The sequence below is a fragment of the Penaeus vannamei genome, chromosome 19 (assembly GCF_042767895.1).
Source record: "Penaeus vannamei isolate JL-2024 chromosome 19, ASM4276789v1, whole genome shotgun sequence".
Taxonomy (NCBI): domain Eukaryota; kingdom Metazoa; phylum Arthropoda; class Malacostraca; order Decapoda; family Penaeidae; genus Penaeus; species Penaeus vannamei.
In genome coordinates, this window is record NC_091567.1 from 3,932,337 (window position 1) to 3,952,336 (window position 20,000).

General features: G+C 43.8%; 1 protein-coding gene across 16 annotated transcripts in view; it reads left to right on the plus strand.

Annotated features, from left to right (window-relative positions):
- Mef2 (myocyte enhancer factor 2) overlaps nucleotides 1–20,000 on the plus strand; it is a 554,695-nt gene that overhangs the window by 141,872 nt on the left and 392,823 nt on the right. For 2 of the 16 annotated variants that reach the window (XM_070133748.1, XM_070133767.1), the window contains one exon: nucleotides 5,013–5,052. The exons of the other annotated variants lie outside the window; for them this stretch is intronic. The gene's annotated coding sequence lies outside the window, so the exon portion shown is untranslated. Of the gene's footprint in view, nucleotides 1–5,012; nucleotides 5,053–20,000 lie in introns of those variants that run through there. 16 annotated transcript variants of the gene reach the window in all.

A 20,000-nucleotide genomic window follows, 5' to 3' on the forward strand; every position in this document is an offset into this window, starting at 1 on the left:
TGAAAATGACGAAATGTAATTATTGGCAGTAATCATCTGCATGGTAAAGTATAATGTGTGATGATTAATTGGACTGTCAGTCTCCAAAGGTTTAATGATAGATTTTTTTTTTTGTTAAACAACACGTAAGGGAATTAAATAGGGTAGAAATTATGTTTATATTATATTTTTTTTATAGATTTCAAGATTTAATTATTTATATATTTCCAGATTTTAGGATTTGATTATGGACATTTTTTTCTAAATTTAAGGATTTGATTGTTTGTTTGTATCTTTGTTTTAGGTTATATTTCAAGGATTTTGTTTCCACATTGGTTCTCTGTATGATAATCTGGACAAGGAAATAATTTTACTTTTATAGGTCGGAGGTTTATTTATTGTCCGTCCATAAAAATGATAAGGAATACTATTGGTGTTACGTTCTCAGTCTTTTTTTTTTATGTCATTGACGGGAAAATTATCCTCTCTCTTTCTCTGTCTGTCTTTTTGTCTGTTTGTCTCACTGCCTCTATTTGTCTCTCTCTCTCTCTACTCTCTCTCTCTCTCTCTCTCTCTCTCTCTCTCTCTCTCTCTCTCTCTCTCTCTCTCTCTCTCTCTCTCTCTCTCTCTCTCTCTCTCAATATATATATATATATATAGATAGATAGATAGATAGATATAGATATATAATGTATGTATATATTTATATATATACATATATATTGTTTATCTATCCATCTGTCTCCGTCTCGCGCACACACATTGTCTCTTTCTCTTTCTCTCTTTCTCACAAAAAATGTCTTCATTAAAGGAATAGATCGGAGGGCGTGGTAGCATCGATGAACAAGTTCACCTTGTGAGTAATAGCGGTGCATTTATTCGCCAAGGGAACCCCCACCCCCCACCCCCACCCCACCCTCCCCTCGCCCGCCCTTGCCCCTCTCATCCCCTCAGCTCTCCTCTCCTCTTCTCTACTCTCCCCCTTTCCTCTCTCTCTCTCTCTCTCTCTCTCTTCTCCTCTCTCTCCCCTTTCCTGCCCCTCTCCTCCTCTCTCTTCCCCGCTTCTCTCCTCTCCTCTCCTATCCTATCCTCTCCTCTCCTCTCCTCTCTCTCCTCCCTTCCTACCACCTTTCCTCTCCTCTCCTCTCCTCTCCTCTCCTCTCCTCTCCTCTCCTCGCCCCCTTCCCTTCTTTCCCTTCCCCGTCTCCCTCATTCCCTCCCTCCTTCCCCTCCTATTGCGACGAATTAAAAGAAAAGGCAGACAGAGATGCTCAAATTTTATGTCCTTTGCGATTGAAAACACAAAGGACGGGGGAGGGAGAGGGGGTGGGAGGGGGGGTGGAGAATTCGGAGAGAGAAATGCGGTTGCAGGGAATGGGAGGGGCTGGCTAGGGGAGAAGGGGGTGGGGGGGTAGGGAGCGTCTAGTGACCCCCGGACGCAGTCGAGATGGCTTGGATGGAGGGAGGGGGAGGGGGGAGGGGGAGGGGCACCTGATACCCGAGAGTGAGAGATAGGGGGGAAGAATTTAGGTGTGATAAACAGAAATTAAGAAATTTAAGAATAAAGGAAGATAAGACACGTCTGTGTGTATTTGTTTTTCTATATTTCGCGCGTGTTGCAGAGTTGCAGAACTGTGCTAAAGGGGAGCTAAATAGGTGTTTTTTTTAAATTTATTGATCAATTTATTCATTGACATATTCATTTATGATCTATTTATTTGTACATTTATTTTTATCTGTTTATTTATGTACTTATTTGTGTATTTATTTATTGATCTATTTATTAGTGCATTTATTGATATATTTATTTATGTAATTATTTGTTCATTTATTTATTGATCTATTTAATTATGTATTTATTTGTGCATTTATTGATTGATCTATTCATTTATGGATTTGTTTGTGCATTTATTGATATATTTATGTGTATTTATATGTTTTTATTTATTTATCTATTTATTTGTGTACATATTTATTGATCCATTTATTGATGTATTTATTTGTGCATTTGCTTATTGATCTATTTATTTATCTATTTGTGTATTCGTTCATTTCGTACGTGAGTAGCAGAGGGTTATGTGCAGAAGCGGCGGAAAGGACGGGGTCAAGGGAGCCGGCATCAGATAACGGGCGACACAAGGGTACCTGGCCAGTAAACCTTTGTCCTGCTGTTTGGACAAGGGCTGTGGCCGGGCGGATTCGGGGTGTCGGGGTGGGGGTGTGGGGTGGGGTGGTGTTTGTGGGGGTGAGGTGGGGTGGAGGGGTTGTTTGTGGGGGTGAGGTGGGGGTGGAGGGGTTGTTTGTGGGGGTGAGGTGGGGTGGAGGGGTTGTTTGTGGGGGTGGGGTGGGGTGGGGGTTGTTTGTGGGGGTGGGGGGGTGTTTGTATGTGTGTGTGTGGGGAGGGGGTTGTGTTTGCGTGTGCTTGTGTGTTTGTTTTGTGTGTGCTTGAGTGCTTATGCGTGTGTCTGGTTGTGTGTGTGTTTGTTTGTGTGTGCGTGTGTGTCTGTGTGTGTACGTGTGCGTGCGGATGTGTATGTTTTTTTTTCTTTTCTTGTTTTTGCGTTAACTTACCGGTTCTGGATGCCTGTGAATGTGTACCCATATGTGTGCTTGCATCCGTGGCTCCTTAGACGCACGTACCGGCGGCAGAGGAAGACTACCAAGGGAAAAATGCAATTATTGAGTTACGTGCTTACAGTGTCTCGTAGCGGAACGTGGCATTAGCTGTAAATGTATTTATGATGTCGTTACCATATTTGTTAAAGTGTCGGCGTCAGCGAGCATGATTAATTTGATGATAAGCAAGTAAAAGTTTTAGCGATTTTTTTCGTCTTTAATTGATTAATTAATTGTGTGTGTGTGTGAGGGTGGGAGGGTCAGGGATTGTAGTTTTATCTTTGTATATACTATTTATTTATCTTTGTTCACTTGTAAATTAGAGAAGTTCGGTCGAGTCTACAAGGTGGAACGAAACAGGTTTATTTTGCATGATAACCCGACAGCAGTTGCGTTTGTACATGTCATTTGCGTGTTGCAGGGCACGAGGCACGCGCAGTTTCACACCTGCTTTGTTTATCAGTAGGTGGACACGTAAGTGAAGAGAAATGGATCAGATCGAAAGGATATCTGTCTTGAGATTAGATAAAGACAGAGCTTCTGTGTTCGATCGACTTTGGCGTTCATGGTAGCCTCTGGTCTGTGTGTATGAGGATATGTTATTGTTAGTTATATTTTTCTCATTATTATTGTTGTTGTTGTTGTTATTTTTACTCTTAATCACACTATTATTGTTGTTGTTATTGTCGTAAAAACAAGAACAAGAAGGACTTTAAGAAGAAATACAGGAACGACCTCGAGACGGAAACCGAGAACGACCTTGAGAAGGAATTTAAAAGAAGGCACGAACGGGCACAAGAACGAATCGAAGTGCGAGTTCAAGAACGACCTTTGGAGGAAAGTCGAGAGAACGACCCCGAGAGCAAGTGTTGTCAAGGGGACGAAACGAAACGCGAGGAGCGCAACGACCGCCGGGACGACCTTCTGACGCTATCATCGCCGGCGCTTGTAACCCTGTCAGGTGTCCGTCTGCGCCTCCCTCCCTTCCCCCTCCTCCCCCTCCCTCCCTCCCTTCCTTCCTTCCTCCTTCCTTCCCCTCCCTCCCTCCCTTCCTCCTTCCTTCCCCTCCCTCCCTTCCTCCTTCCTTCCCCTCCCTCCCTTCCTCCCCCTCCCTCCCTTCCTCCTGCCTTCCCCTCCCTTCCCCTCCCTTCCCCCGGCCCCTTAAGTAGCCCGTTATTCTATGGCTATTTATAGATGGCGCTGTTTTTAGCCAAGGGATGGAAATAGCAGCGTCACAAAAAAAGGGTTCGGAGGGGCTGGGGGCTGGGGGGAGGGGGCGGTGGCGGGGAGGGTGGAAGGGGGGGATAGACAGGGATGGGGGAAGGGGGATGGAGGTGGGGGGGAGGAGGGGAATTTCTCGCTTTTGAACCTTGCTTAGACTGACCCTTTTTGACGTGTTTGTTTGTTTGTTTGTTTGTTTTTGGCTGTGCGAGGAAGAATGCTTGATTTTTGGGATGTTCTTGTTGTTCTTGTTATGACTACGTTGTCGTGATTATAGTATATAGTATATAATTTTTAATTATGATGACGATTATTGATGGTACAGTTATCATTATTGTTTTTGCTGTCATTATTATTGTTGTTGTTGCTACTACTACTGCTTTTGTTGAAATTGCTGTTATTAGTTGTTAGTACTTGTAGTAGTTGATGGTTATTGACTTTTAACATCATAAAGACATAATAATAATTTTTTGCTGATAGTATTCTATTATTATCAGTGTTGTTTTTATGTTTTTTGTATTTATATCATCATTGATTTACTCAGTTTGAGATGTAACATTAACTACAAACAAGAAAGAGTTAAGAAGCTTAGTAGTTGCATTTATCGTGTAAGAACTTGTACACACACAAACACACACACACACACACACACACACACACACACACACACACACACACACACACACACACACACACACACACACACACACACACACACAGTCACTTTCTCTCTCTCTCTCTCTCTCTCTCTCTCTCTCTCTCTCTCTCTCTCTCTCTCTCTCTCTCTCTCTCTCTCTCTCTCTCTCTCTCTCTCTCTCTCTCCCCCAATCCCATCTTTACCTTCTTCATTCCCTCACTCTCCCTCCTTGTCCCTCTCCCTCTCCGTCTCCCTTTACCTCTCCTCCCTCTCCCTTCTTTACCTCTCCCTCCTTAACCTCTCCCTTGTTTACCTCTCCTCCCTCTCCCTTGTCTGCCTCCCCTTCTCCCCCCCTTCCCCACCCACCCCACTCTCACCGGCGCCTAGATAACAGCAGCTAACGAGGCCAGATGCACACACGGTCGCCGTAGCCATAAACAACAGTGGCAAAAGCACCCTAGTGTCGCACCGACGCCGCTGCCACCATAACGTAAAGGATATATTATAAACCTTTTATTTTGTTATTATTTTTTAAATTTTCCTTTTTTTTCTTTTGCAGGTAATGAACCGCGCCGCGCACTCAGCGGGAACAGCAGAAGGTAATTAACTAATTATGGTAGAGAGAGGGAGAGAGAGGGAAAGAGGGAGACAAAAAAGTCCGATAAATTAGCGGTGAGTAAATAGCAGGAAGTGAAGATGGGATGGGGTGGGGAGGTAGGGATGGGGAGGGGGTTGAATAAACACACTAAATGCAAGAGTAAGAGTGGAGAGAGAAGAAAGGAGAGAATGTGAATAAGAGAGGCTGAGATGAGAGGAGAGAGAGAAGAGAGAAGGGAGGAGAGTAGAGAGAAGACAGAATAGGGAGGAGAGAGAAAAGAGAGAAGGGAGGAGAAAGGAGAGGAGAGAGAAAAGAGAGAATGAAGAGAAGGAACAAAAAGATAGAGAAAGTGGAGTGAAGGGGAAGGTGGAGGGAATGTGATAGTTCTTTTATTGTGTTATTTGTTTTTGTTGTTTTTGAAAGTGAAGTAGGTGAAAAGGAGAAGGAAAGTGGAAGATAGAGATGATGAAAGAGCCTCTAAAACGACGAAAGAAGAGGAGACGAAAGAGATGAGGAAATTAAGAAAATAGAAAGAGACGGGAAGGGAAGGAAGCACATCATAAACAAGGCCGGAACGGAAAGGGGGGAAAACGGAGAAACGAGAAACGAAAGGGAGGAATAAAGAAATAACCCGAAATATAAAAAATAACAATAGGAAAATAAAAAATAAAAAGATGAAGCTCATTACGATGTCGCCGATGGAGTCAAAGGCTCATAAGAGGTTATGGCAAAGGGAGTCGATTCGCGGTCTTAAGATGAAGTCAGATGAGGATAATGAGGGTAAAGGTATGAGGATAATGAGGAGGATAAAGGTATGAGGATAGTGAGGAGGATAAAGGTAGGATAATGAGGAGGATAAAGGTATGAGGATAATGAGGAGGATAAAGGTATGAGGATAATGAGGAGGATAAAGGTATGAGGATAATGAGGATAAAGGTATGTGGATAATGAGGAGGATAAAGGTATGAGGATAATGAGGAGGGTAAAGGTATGAGGATAAAGGCATGAGGATAGTGAGGAGGATAAAGGTATGAGGATAATGAGGACAAAGGTGTGAGGGTAATGAGGATGATAAAGGTATGAGGATAATGAGGAGGATAAAGGTATGAGGATAGTGAGGAGGATAAAAGTATGAGGATAATGAGGAGGATAAAAGTATGAGGATAATGAGGAGGATAAAGGTATGAGGATAATGAGGAGGATAAAGGTATGAGGATAATGAGGAGGATAAAGGTATGAGGATGATGAGGATAAAGGCATGAGGGTAGTGAGGAGGATAAAGGTATGAGGATAGTGAGGAGGATAAAGGTATGAGGATAATGAGGAGGATAAAGGTATGAGGATAATGAGGAGGATAAAGGTATGAGGATAATGAGGAGGATAAAGGTATGAGGATAGTGAGGAGGATAAAGGTATGAGGATAATGAGGATAAAGGTATGAGGATAGTGAGGAGGATAAAGGTATGAGGATAATGAGGAGGATAAAGGTATGAGGATAGTGAGGAGGATAAGGATGAGGATAAAGGTATGAGGATAGTGAGAAGGATAAAGGTATTGAAACCTGATGAAGAACAAGCAGTGTCAGTATCTCCGAGGATAACATTTTAAAGCGGGATTTCTTGCAAGGAAACTGAGGATTTCTCTCGTGTCGCGAGAATTACCGAGCAGAGAATTGGTTTCAGTTTAATGAGCAGTCTCGGTGAGTGTTTTTTTTTTTTTTTTTTTTTTTTTTTTTTTCAACGGTTTCGGTTGTTTTATTTTTTTCAACGATTTCGGTTGTTTTATTTTTTCAACGGTTTCGGTTGTTTTATTTTTTCAACGGTTTCGGTTGTTTTATTTTTTCAACGGTTTCGGTTGTTTTATTTTTTCAACGGTTTCGGTTGTTTTATTTTTTCAACGGTTTCGGTTGTTTTATTTTTTCAACGGTTTCGGTTGTTTTATTTTTTCAACGGTTTCGGTTGTTTTATTTTTTCAACGGTTTCGGTTGTTTTATTTTTTCAACGATTTCGGTTCGTATTTGTAGAGGAATTCCACAAAAATACGCAATACTGAGGGATTGTGTTGCGTCGAAAGGGAGAAGGAGAAGGGAAGAAGAATGCAAGAAAGAAGAAGAAGAGAAGGATGAACGAGAATAAGAGATTGAAGAAAAAAAAAGGGAATGAAAGAAAGAGAACATGTGTTCAGAATAACACGATGTTCTTCGATTAAGGGAGCTTTCATTTCTCTTTGAACGTATTAATTTTATTTTATTTATTTTTATTAAAAGGTCTCAAAGGGAAAGGAAAGGTCGCCGGGGTTTAAAACAGAGGGTTTTATTTCTAGGGAATTATTTGAATGGGTTTAATTTTAATGAATAGATCGTGATGAGTGTTTTTTTAATGGCCATTGTTAGTATTTGTACAAGTTTTATTAGTATTAGTAGTGTAACTATTATCGTCTTAGTTTCCATTTGCATTTGATTAGGTTTGAAGTGGATGTGATGGGATCGTTTTTGTTGTATTCTTTTTTCTTTTTTTCTCTTTTCTTTTCTTTTCTTTACTTTTCTTTTCTTTTCTTTTCTTTTCTTTTCTTTTCTTTTCTTTTGTTTTCTTTTCTTTTCTTTTCTTTTCTTTTCTTTTTCTTTTTCTTTTCATTTCTTTTCTTCTCTTTTTCTTTTTTTCCGACTGAGTAGCAATTTCGGCTGCGAATTCACGAGGAAAGTGATGATGTATGATGACGTTTTACGACCTCATGTGTCCATCCCGTCTCATTAAAGAGGCGGGGAGGCAGGGAGGAAGGGGGAGGGTGGTGGGGAGGCGGGGGAGGAGGGGGGAAGGGGGAGGTGGGAGGAGGTGAGGAATGGGGGAAAGGGGGGAAGAAGGTGCTGGGAGGAGGACTGGCAGGTGGGGATGAAAGGAGGAGGGAGGAGGGAAGGAAGGAGAGGAAGGGGGGAAGGGAGGAAGGAGGAGGAGGAGGAGGAAGTGGGAGGTAGGAGGAAAGGAGGAAGCAGGAGGTGGGAGGAAGGGGGTGATGGGTGGAGGTGGAGAGAGGAAGGAGGAGGTGGGAAGGAGGAAGGGGGAGAAGAAGAGGGTGGGAGGAGGAGGGAAGTGGAAGGTGGGAGGAGGGTGTTGGGAGAGTGGGGTGGGAGGTGGGAGGGGGGAAGGAGGGAAGTGGGAGGTGGAATGAAATGAGGAGGAAGGGATGAGGGAGAAAGTGGGTTGGTGGGAGGAAAGAGGAAGGAGGAAGGAGGAGGGTAGAGGGAAGAGGAGGGTGGGAGGAATGGAGAGAGGAGAAAAAGAACTAGAGCAGCACCCAAAAGAATAGATAGAAGACGAGAGGAAAAGAAAGCGAAACAAGAAGAGCAGTGGAAAAAAAGAAAGAAGAAAAAGGAAATGAACAAAGAAAAACAAGCAAAAGAAGAAGAAAGAAATGGAGAAGCGAGAGATAGAGAGAGAAAAAAAAACGAACCAAATCCAGTCAGTATCCATTTAATCTTCCCTCCACAATCGGGCTAATGAATGAGAGTGAGGAATGCCTGCGAGGAGGGGCGTCCAGGTCCGGTTGCGGGGGATGGGGGATGGGAGGGAGGGGAGGGTAGAGGAGGGTATGGTGAGGGGGAGGGGAGGGGAGGGTAGAGGAGGGTAGGGGAGGGAGGGGGAGGGTTAGAGTGGGGAGAGGAGGGTAGGGGATGGAGGGGGAGGGTTAGAGTGGGGAGAGGAGGGTAGGGGGGGGGAGGGGGAGGGTTAGAGTGGGGACGGGGTGGGTAAAGGGAGGGGTTAGGGGAGGGTAGAGTAGGGTATAGGGAGGGGGGAGGGGGAGGGGAAGAGTGGGGAGAGGAGGGTAAGGAAGGGTATATAGAGGGTATAGGGAAAAGGTTAGGGAGGGTAGGGAAGGGTGTGGAGAGGGGAGGGAAGAGGATTGGAGGGGAGGGGAGGGGAGGGGAGGGTAGTGAAGGGTCGCGAAGATATATAAACGGGGGAGGGGTGGGGGTAAGGGGGTCGTGATGACAAGGGAGGGGGGTCGTAAAGACGTATGAGAGGGGGGGGGAGGAGACATGGAAAGTGGGGGGAAGGGGGAGGAAGAGGAGGAGAAGAAGAAGAAGAAGAAGAAGAAGAAGAAGAAGATGAAGAAGAAGAAGAAGAAGAAGAAGAAGAAGAAGAAGAAGAAGAAGAAGGAGGAGGAGGAGTAAGGAAGGAGAAATGAAGGAGGAGGAGGAGGTTGGGTATTGGTACCCTGTGATTTTTTAAAAGGTGTTCCGAGTATGTATTAAAATGGCACGGTGCTCCTCCACCGGGGGGGGGGGGGGCTGGGACAGGATATGCATGATTTTAAAGCCTCATATTTTTGTGAGGAATGCGTTGTTTGCGTTTGTTGGCTTGTTAGTTACACTCCCTGTGGGCATTGCCGTCGGCGTTCATGTACACTGCTTGCTTTATTTCCATTTCTTACTTACATTATTGTCTCACTGTTGCTGTCTGATAACTCTCGGTTAATTGCTGGAAAGATATGTGTATTTTTCAAGGTTGGAAAAGAACACATTTTGGTTTCAGAAGGATATGAACCCAACATACATAAACCTGTACGTTTTTCCTATTAAAAAAATCAGTGTATTTCGCTAACCGCAACGCAAGTTATCGTGCCTGCCTCAGTGTCGGCCTCGGTCGATCGAAAGCAATGATCAGAAAAGGGACGAGAGAAAATAAATAAATAAATAGAACTTTGTGGGTCTTAATTACAATAGACGAAGATACGAGACAAGAGAGGCCAGGGGGTTCGGAAAAGAAGCCGCCGCGCAAGTGGTTGTGAAACGATCGAAAGGTCAGAAAGGAGACGAGGAGCTAATCGTGGGGTTGTGCTTGGGAGGAGGGGAGGAGGGGAGAGGCTGAGAAGGGTGGGAGGGGGGAGGGGAAGGGAGTGGGAAGGGAGGAGAGATGAGGATGTGAGAGAGGGAGGAAGGGAAGGAGAGAGAAGAGGAGGGGAGATGAGAGAAGAGGGGGGGGGGAGGAGGGGAGAGATGAGGAGAGAGAGAGGGAGGAAGGGAAGCAAGAAGAGAAGAGAGGAGAGATGGGCGAGGGGATAGGAAAGAAGAGGAGAGAGGAGGGAAGGGAAGGAAGAAGAGAAGAGAGGAGGGGAGAGGAGAGGAGAGGAGGGGAGGGGAAAGGAGAAGAAGAGAGAGGGAGAAAGGGAAGGAAGAAGAGGAGGTGAGAGGAATGGAGATGAGGTGAGATCGTGGGTTTGCGTATTAGTTGTGGTAGCCAGCCGATAGGTCTTTGGGAACAGGACAGGTGACAGGGTTGGAGAGAGAGAGAGAGAGAGAGAGAGAGAGAGAGAGAGAGAGAGAGAGAGAGAGGAGAGAGAGAGAGAGAGAGAGAGAGAGAGAGAGAGAGAAAAAAGAAAAAAGAAAAAGAAAAAAAAAGAAAGGGAGAAGGGAGGGAGAGAGAATTAAGAAAGAAGTGTCACACACACACACACGCACACGCACACGCACACGCACGCACACACACACAGAGAGAGAGAGAGAGAGAGAGAGAGAGAGAGAGAGAGAGAGAGAGAGAGAGAGAGAGAGAGAGAGAGAGCGAGAGCGAGAGCAAAAAGGAAGAGGAAAGAGAACGGCATTCCGCGACATGGGACGACTGAAGGCCGAAGGGAAGCGTGGCCGGAGGGGGATGCTGAGGCGAATGCTGAGGCGAACAGCACGAGTGGCATTGGGAGGAGAGGGAGAGGAGAAGAGAGGGAAGAGGAGTAAAGGGAAGGAGAGGGAGAGAGGAATGAGGAAGGGGGAGGGGGAGAAGCATGAAGCGAAGGGAAGAGTGAGAGAGAGGGGGGAGGAGAAGGGGAGGGAGGAGAGAGAGAGGAGTATAGTGGAGGGGGGAAAGGGAGGGGGAGGAGAGGGAGGGGAGAGAGAGAAGTATAATGAGAGGACGAAAGGGATGGGGAGAGGGAGGGGAAGGGAGGAAAAGGGAGAAAGAGAAGGACAGCTACCAGAAGCAGTGGCGGCGGCGGCAGCAGAGGCAGAAGCAGGTGTGTAGAAGTTCGCAATGGGCGCCCGGGCTTTCGTTATCTCGACGGACATGAAAGCGGCGATGGCTGTGACGGTCAGCGGTTTGGGCGGTTGCGGCTGCCCGTTCCTCCAGCCCTGTACCCGCCCGCTCGCCGTCTCTCTCTGGTCGTCCTCTCTCTCAATCTCGGGTCTTTTGGAATATCTTCTCTAAATGTCTTCTATTTTGATAATCTCTCGAAATGAATGGTCTTTTTGAAATCTCTTCTCTAAATATCTTCTATTTCAATATTCTCTCTCGAAATAACTGGTCTTTTTAATTAATCTCTCTAAATATCTTCTATTTTGATATCCTCTCTAAGTATCTTTCATTTTGATATCTTCTCTAAATAGCTTTTATTCTAGTATTCTCTCTAAATATCTGGTCTTTTTTTTAATGGCCTATCAAAATGTTTCTTAAATTGATATCCTCTCTGTAACAATTAGCTGGAGGAATGTTCATAAGCTTCTCCCTTCGTCGTCTGCTCTTTCTAAATCTCTTTTCTCTTTTTTTCATTATTTCTCGTTCTTTGTTGTCCAGGCTTTTTTTTCGTTGGTCTTTGTTGGTTTTTCTGTTTATTATTTTTATGGTTATTTTTGTGTATTATTCTTTTGTTATGTTGTATTTTTTTCACTTCTCTTTTCGTTTGTTGTTTTTACTGTGCCGTGTTTGTACTTTTTACTGCGTCTGGTAAATATGTATTTCGTATTTCATTGGTCATTATGCCCGTGTTTATTCTCGTTTTTTTTTATCTTTGCTTCTTTTTACTTTTCATTCTTCAGTGTCTTTTCCTCCCGTGATCTTATCAGCGTTGGGGACCTTTTGTCCATTGTTCTTCGTCTTGTTCTTCGTCTTGTGTTGTTCGCTACATTATTATCGTTGTTGTATTATTGGCGTTGTCGCTGTTCTTGTCGTTGGTGGCGGTGTGTGCGCGTGTTTTCGGTGTGTTGTTATCGTGTTATTGTTGTTGCTGCTGCTCATGTTGCTGTTGTTGATGACGTGTTGCTTTTAGTTTTCTTGTTGTTGTTTATGCTTTTGATTTTAATTTTTCGTCTGCTATTATTGCGGTGATGTTTTTCTCCCATAATCGTGGTCATGATTAGTGTCCATCAGTGAGCTTCTGGTTTTATGCGCGTTTATATCACAGTCATTCTCTGTATGATATGGTATCATCATTACCGATTGTCGCCTGTATTATTAATATGCGAAACGCTTTCAATAAGACGCCGCTCGCACACGATATTAGCATCAGTATCAGCATCAATATCAGTATCAGTGTCAGCATCAGTATCGACATCAATATCAACATCAGTGTCAGTATAAGTGTAAGCATCAGCATCACAATTTCAGCGTCATTATTAGTAGTACCAGCATCAATATCAGTTTCAGCATCAATATCAGTATCAATATCAGCATCAATATTAGCATCAACATCAATATTAACATCAGTGTCAGTATAAGTGTAAGCATCCGCATCAATATCAGCATCATTATTAATACCAGCATCAACATCAGTATCACTATCAACATCAATATTAGCATCAGCATCATTATCAACATCAATATCAGTATCAGCATCAATATTAGCATCAGCATCAATATCAAAATCAATATCAACATCAGTATCAACATCAATGTCAACATCAATATCAGCATCAATATTAGCATCAGCATCATTGTCAACATCAATATCAACATCATTGTCAACATCAATATCAGCATCAGTATTAGCATCAGCATCAATATCAACATCAATATCAACATCAATATCAACATTCTTATCAACATCAGCATCATTACCTCTCCTCATGCATCTCTCAAGTTACGTACAATGAATTTGATGCGATCGAAAAGTGAGCGAGGGGAGGCCGGCCGCGACTGGCTTCCTGGTTCGTTAAAGGTTCGTGTTGTTGTCTCGCTTGTAATATTTCGATGGCGTTTCCCAAGGGCGGGGAGGGGGGGGGGGGAGTGGCTGCTTTGTTGATACAGCTGTTTTGGGCTGAGCGCATTTTCTTGTATTACCGTTATTATTATTGTCATTATTATCATTATTATTGTTGTTGTTGTTATCGTCATCATCATCATCATTGTTACTATTCTTTTTATTATTTTTATTATTATTATTATTATTATTATTATTATTATTATTATTATTATTATTATTATCATTATGTTATTGTCATTATTATCATCATCAATATTGAGATTATGATAATTATTATTATTATTATCATTATTATTGTTATTATTATGATTATGATTATGATTATTGTTATGATTAGGGTGATGATGATAATGATTTTGTTGTTATTGTTATTGATGTTATTGTTATTATAAATGTTATGATAGTAATAAACATTATGATGATAGTTATAATAATGATAATTATTGTTATTATATTATCATTATTATTATCATCATCCTTGTTACCATTATCAAAGATATTATTATTATTGTTTAGAGCTACATAAGAAAGAAATGAATGTGTTTCGGAGTGGTTGTTGCGTGAAATAAGATATGGGCGAGGGAGTAGGAGAAGGATGATCAAGGCAGAGGGAGAGAGAAGCAGGGAGAGGAAGAGGGAGGGTGAGATGGAGAAGGAGAAGGCGGACAGGAAGAAAGGTAGAGGAGGAGAACGAGGACAGAGAGAGGGAAAGGGAGGAGGAAGAGGAGAACGAGAAGGACAGAGATATGGAGGAAGAGGAAGATGAGAACGAGAAGGACAGAGAGATGGAGGAGGGGGAGAAAGAGGAGAACGAGAAGGACGGAGAGATGGAGGAGAAGGAGAACGTGAACGAGGATAGTGAGGCAGATATATGATGGTAATGAATATAGATAGAAAGGTGGACCGGTGACATCAATTGATAAACAGAAAGATAGATACACTGGCCAATGGCAGGTAAAGGTAGATAGAGAGCTACGTCGATAGATAAATAGACAAGAGGCCGAGAAGGAAAACAGTAGTAAGTTCCGTTTACTTCCTCGCGGTTTGACAAGGTCCGTAATAGAACGCTGCCTCGTTACACCTTTTAGGTCGTGACTCTCGCAAGATGTACGATCACTCTGGCTTTACTCAGTCCCCGGAGGAGGTCAGCCACTTCACAGGCGCCCTCCTGCTCTCCCTTCCTCCCTCCCTCTGGCTCTCCCTTCCTCCCTCCCTCTTGTTCTCCCTTCCTCCCTCCCTCTTGCTCTCCCTTCCTCCCTCCCTCTTGCTCTCCCTTCCTCCCTCCCTCTTGCTCTCCCTTCCTCCCTCCCTGCTCTCCCTTCCTCCCTCCCTCCTGCTCTCCTTCCTCCCTCCCTCTTGCTCTCCCTTCCTCCCTCCTTCTTGCTCTCCCTTCCTCCCTCTTGCTCTCCCTTCCTCCCTCTTGCTCTCCCTTCTCTCCCTCCCTCTTGTTCTCCCCTTCCTCCCTCCCTCCTGCTCTCCCTTCCTCCCTCCCTCTGGCTCTCCCTTCCTCCCTCCCTCTTGCTCTCCCTTCCTCCCTCCCTCTTGCTCTCCCTTCCTCCCTCCCTCTTGCTCTCCCTTCCTCCCTCCTTCTTGCTCTCCCTTCCTCCCTCCCTCTTGCCTCCCTTCCTCCCTCCTTCTTGCTCTCCCTTCCACCTTCCTCCTTCCCTCCCTCCTGCTCTCCCTTCCACCTTCCTCCCTCCCTCCTTCCTGCTGCTCTCCCTTCCTCCCTCCCTCTTGCTCTCCCTTCCACCTCCCTCCCTCCCTCTTTCTTGTTCTCCTATCCACCTTCCTCCCCCCTCCCTCCTGCTTTATCTTTTCCCTTCGTCCTTCCCTCCTACTCTCCCTTTCCCTTTTTCGTTCACTCCCTTCCACCTTCCTGATGTTGCTGCTCTTTGCTGGCTCCCTCCTGGCACTGCATTCTCATTCTCTCTCTCTCTCTCCATTGTTTTCCTCCCTCCCTCCCTCCTCTCTCCTGATTCCTTCGGTTTGACACCCTCCTTCACAGCGCTCTCCTTCCTGGCTCTCTTCCTCCTCCCTCCTTCTCCCTTAGCTCTTGTGTGGCCGCCTCATACGTATTTACGTTGCTTGCTCTAGCTTTTTTAAGGCCCTAAATGTCGGCTTGCTGTCCCGTTATCGGCGTTCGCTTTCGGGTGACGGAGTTGGGTGCGCTCCTGCTCGGTTTAAAGGGGTTGTTCGGTTTAAAGGGGTTGCGTTACTGATAGAAAGGGGAATGCTGTTTATTTTTTTTTTCCTCTTTCTTTCGTGGTTAAGGTTGTCGAAAGCGCTTTGATGCGGTTGCGATACTGATAGGAAGGGGAAGCTGTTGTTGTTGTTTTTTTCCTCTTTTTTTTTATTGTTTAGGATGTCACGTGGGCGTGCGGGGGTGACGTAGAAATGGGCTTTGTGGTCATGCGGGGGGGGGGGGGGGGTTCGGGAAAATTTCAATTGCACAACGATTCTGTTTACGTAGCTGTCATAGAAGGGTTTACGTGTTGAGTTTACTTTTCTTTGATTTTCTTCCCATTAAGCGAGAGAGACTTCTAGGGAAGCGAATATGTATATATATTTATATATATATATATATATATATATATATATATATAATATATATAATATATATATATATATATAATATATATATATATATATATATATTATATATATAAAGTATATATATAATATATATATATTGTATATATATATTGTATATATATATTATGTATATATATATATATATATATATATATATATATATATATATATATATATATATATATGTATATATATATATTTATATATATAAAATATATACATATATATAATATATACATACACACACACACACACACACACACACACACACACACACACACACACACACACACACACACACACACACACACACACACACACACACACACTTACATACGTTATTTTCAATGCCGATAATACCAGGTATCGATTTCCCCAACAATAAACCGCCCGCGCCCGGCCTGCGCATGGCCCGCCCGCCCGCCCGCACTTCAGGGGCAGAAGACGCCCGCGAGAGCCTCAGAGGGGACGGGGGGGGGGGAGGATAAAGTAGGGGGCGTGGATGGGGCGGGGAGAGGGAGGGGAGGGGGAGGGGTCTTGTTAATGCTGAATGATTAACTTAATTGGTGAAGGAAGGTGCACGCGGCGGGGGAGGGTGGAGGGGGGGAGGGGTAGGGGTGGAGGTTGTGATTGTTGTTCTTTTTCTCTTTCTTTGGTGTCTTTGGGGAGGAAGGGAGAGGGAGGGAGAGGGAGAGAGATGGAAAAAGGGGAGAAGGGAGCAAGGGAGAGGTGAGAAGAGGGGGGGTGAGGGGGATTGCAGGTAATCGTATGATATGATTTGTTTAGGGAGGGAGAGGGGAGGGGGAGGGGGAGGGGAAGGAATGATTGGGAGTAAGGGGAGGGGAAGGAATGATGGGGGTGGGGGGAAGGGAGGGAGTGGTGGAGGGAAGGGGAGAGGGTTGAGAACTCAAGGGCCTGCTTACCGTTATCATCAGAAGTGATGGAGGAGAAGGAGGGGGGGAGGGAGGGAGTTATTGAAGGGTAGGGGGAAGGGGAGGGGTGTTAGTAGGCAGGAGTGGGAGGAGGGCGGGGTTGTAAGCAGGTGGGGAGAAAGGGGGCGGGGTTAGGCAGGAGGGGAGGGAAGGGGGGTTAGGCAGGAGGGGGAAGCGGGGGGTTAGGGCTTGAGGGGAGGGAAGGGGGGTTAGCTAAGAGGGGGAAGCGGAGGGGTTTAGAAGGGAGGTGGGGTAGATTTGGGGAAGGGGATGTAAGGGGTGGGTGGGGGTGGGGGTGTCTTTCCTGCATCCTCAGCGTTGTGATTCATTTTGTTTGTTTGTTTGTGCGTTTGCGAGGTGAAGGGGAAAGTGTTCTGGGCGACGCTGCTGTTGATAAGGAAATAGATTTTTTGTCGGGATATTTTTTTCAGTGTTGCTAGTTCTTGTTCTTGTTGGCGTTATTTGTTATCATCGTTGAAGTCTATACAAGAGCAGTCATTAGCATCAGCGTCGTTATTAGCATTGTTATCGTCATCGTCGTCGCCATCGTCATTATCATCGTCATATCATCATCATCATCATCGTCAGGATCATCATTATCATTATTGTTATCATCACCACCAAAACCTTTTTATCTTTATTTATAATTATCAGTCAATTTATTTCCCAATTTTTTTGTTTACTGATCGGTTTATTCACTTACCTTATATGTCAATCCATTTATTATTATATACCGATTTATGTACGTATTGATTTTAAAAGATATATGTTTTATAGAATGTTTATCTTTTGTAGTTCAGTGTCAGGTGTTACACTTGGCCTTGGGTTTTGTACAGGTGTAGGTGAGAGGGTTTGACGGGGAATATTGTTTTGAAACCATGTGGAGGTTTTAATCCCCCTTCCTCCCTCACATTCTCTCTCTCTCTCTCTCTCTCTCTCTCTCTCTCTCTCTCTCTCTCTCTTCTCTCTTCTCTCTTCTCTCTTCTCTCTCTCCCCCTCTCCCTCCCTCCCTCCACCTCTCTCTCTCTCCCCTCTCTCTCCCTCCCCTCTCTCTCCCTCCCTACCTCCCTCCTTCCACCCCCCCCTCTTTCTCTCTCTCTCTCTCTCTCTCTCTCTCTCTCTCTCTCTCTCTCTCTCTCTCTCTCTCTCTCTCTCTCTCTCTCTCTCTCTCTCTCTTGATAGTAGTAACATTGACCGTGAACTGATGTGTAAAAGGCCGAACAAATAGGTTATTGTGTGATCGCTTTTCGTCATAGTGTTGTATGTAGTTCATGTACGAGAGAAATGTGTTGTTTTGATTGGCAGGCGGGGTCTTGCTTAGCGTTTTGTTTTGTTTTTTGTTTTGTTTTTGGCGTTCGTTTAAGGCAGTAGGGCTTTTTTTATGTTGTTTTTGTTGCTTTGTTTTGGCTTTGATTTAAGGCACGAAAGTTATTTTTTCTTTGTTTTTTTTTTTTAGTTCATTTAAGTCAATAAAGTTGGTGTTTTTTTGTTTTACTTGTTTTTTTTGGGCGTTCAATTAGGGAAATTAAGAAATTGAGGAATAGATAGAGAAAGAAGCAAGTAAGAAAGAAGAAAGAAAAGAGAAAGTAAGAGAAAAAAAACATGTAGGTTCTCATCTGTTTTAACTGGTTTGTTTATAAGCCTGAATGTCCAAATCTCTCGGGTTCTTGTTTAAGAAGTGAATAAACTCGCACGGCTTTTGGGTTGACCTTGGGTCGTGAGGGACCGCCAGACGTGTGACCTTGCTTAAGTAATGCAGGATTGTGGATTCTCTTTCTCTTTTGGATCTCTCTCCTCGTTTCTTCTCTTCCTGATTTCTTGGTTGCTTTTATATGTATATGTTTTTCTTTCTTTTCTTTTCTTATCTTTCAGATTTCTTGATTACTTATATATATTTTTTTTTCTTTTCTTTCTTTTCTTCTCTTCCTGATTTCTTGATTACTTACATTTTTTCTTTTTCTTTTCTTTCTTTTGTCGTATGTTTTCTTGCGCACGTTTCCTTTTTCCTATTTTTTTTACTTCTCGTTTTTTTTTTATCCTTCACCGTCATTTATTCCGTTATGCTCTTCTCTCTCTTCTTTTCCCAATTAGCGTTTCCTTTCGTCATCTCGTGTCTTCGAGTTTTCTTCTCACATTTACCCCTTGCTCTTTTGTCTCCCTCTTTTTCTTTCTCACCCCCTCCCTCTCCCTTCCTTCTCCCACTCCTCTCCTCTCGCCTCTCTCTCCCTCTCCTTTTCCTCTCCCTCTTCCCTCTCCTCTCCCTCTTCCCTCACGCCCCTCTCCCTCTCCTGGGCCCCCTCCCGCCCTCCCTCTCCTCTCCTCCTTCTCCCCTCCCTCCCTCCCCTTTCCCTCTCCCACTCTCACCCGTCCTCTCCCATTCTCCCTTCCCTCCCTTCTCTTACTCTCAACTCTCCTTTCCTACTCCCCTCCCTCTCCTCTCCCCTTCCCTCCCCTCTCCCACTCTCACCTCTCCTCTTCCACTCCCCTCCCTCTCCCCTCCCCTCGCCCTCCCCCTCCTACTCCTTCACTGGCCTTCCAACATATTCACGATTTGCTTGCTCGTGCATGTTCTTGCGTGCAGGCAGTTTTTGTGTGAGTCTCTATCTAATTCTTTGTCTTGACGTACCTCGGTTGCATGACATCAGTGTTTGTTGGTGTCCTTTGGCAATCCCATGTGGAAAAATGTTTGATTGAGATGTAGTGCATCGTTGCAATTGATTTGTCATTGCATTTGATATAGATGTGTTTATGGGAATCACGGTTTATTATCGTTAGACAGTTTTTTTTGTTTTTGTCCGCCTTCATAGTAAAAAAAAGAAAAAAAAAGAAGATTAATGAAGCAACGTAGCGGGAGGAAGCCACGCAACGCCGCGCGGGATGTTGACGATGTTGCAAAGATGATCGTGAAGTGTGACCTTGGCCGCGTGGCTCGCCTGGTCCAAGGTGGAGCCATTTGTGCGTCGTCTGTGAAGGAAATAGCCGGGATTCCTGGGGATGAAACGGTATGGTGTGTGTGTGTGTGTATGTATATATATGTATATATATATATATATATATATATATATATATATATATATATATATATATATATATAATATATATATATATATATATATATATATATATATATATATATATATATATGTATATATATAGTGTATATGTATACACGCACCCGCACGCGTACAAGAACACGCACACACAAACGTAAACATTCATACATACATATATACTTACATATACATACATATACATATATACATACATTCATACATACATACATATATACATACATACATACGCATACATACATAAACACACACACACACACACACACACACACACACACACACACACACACACACACACACACACACACACACACACGCACACACACACACACACATATATATATATATATATATACACACATATTTATTGATATATGTATGTATGTATATGT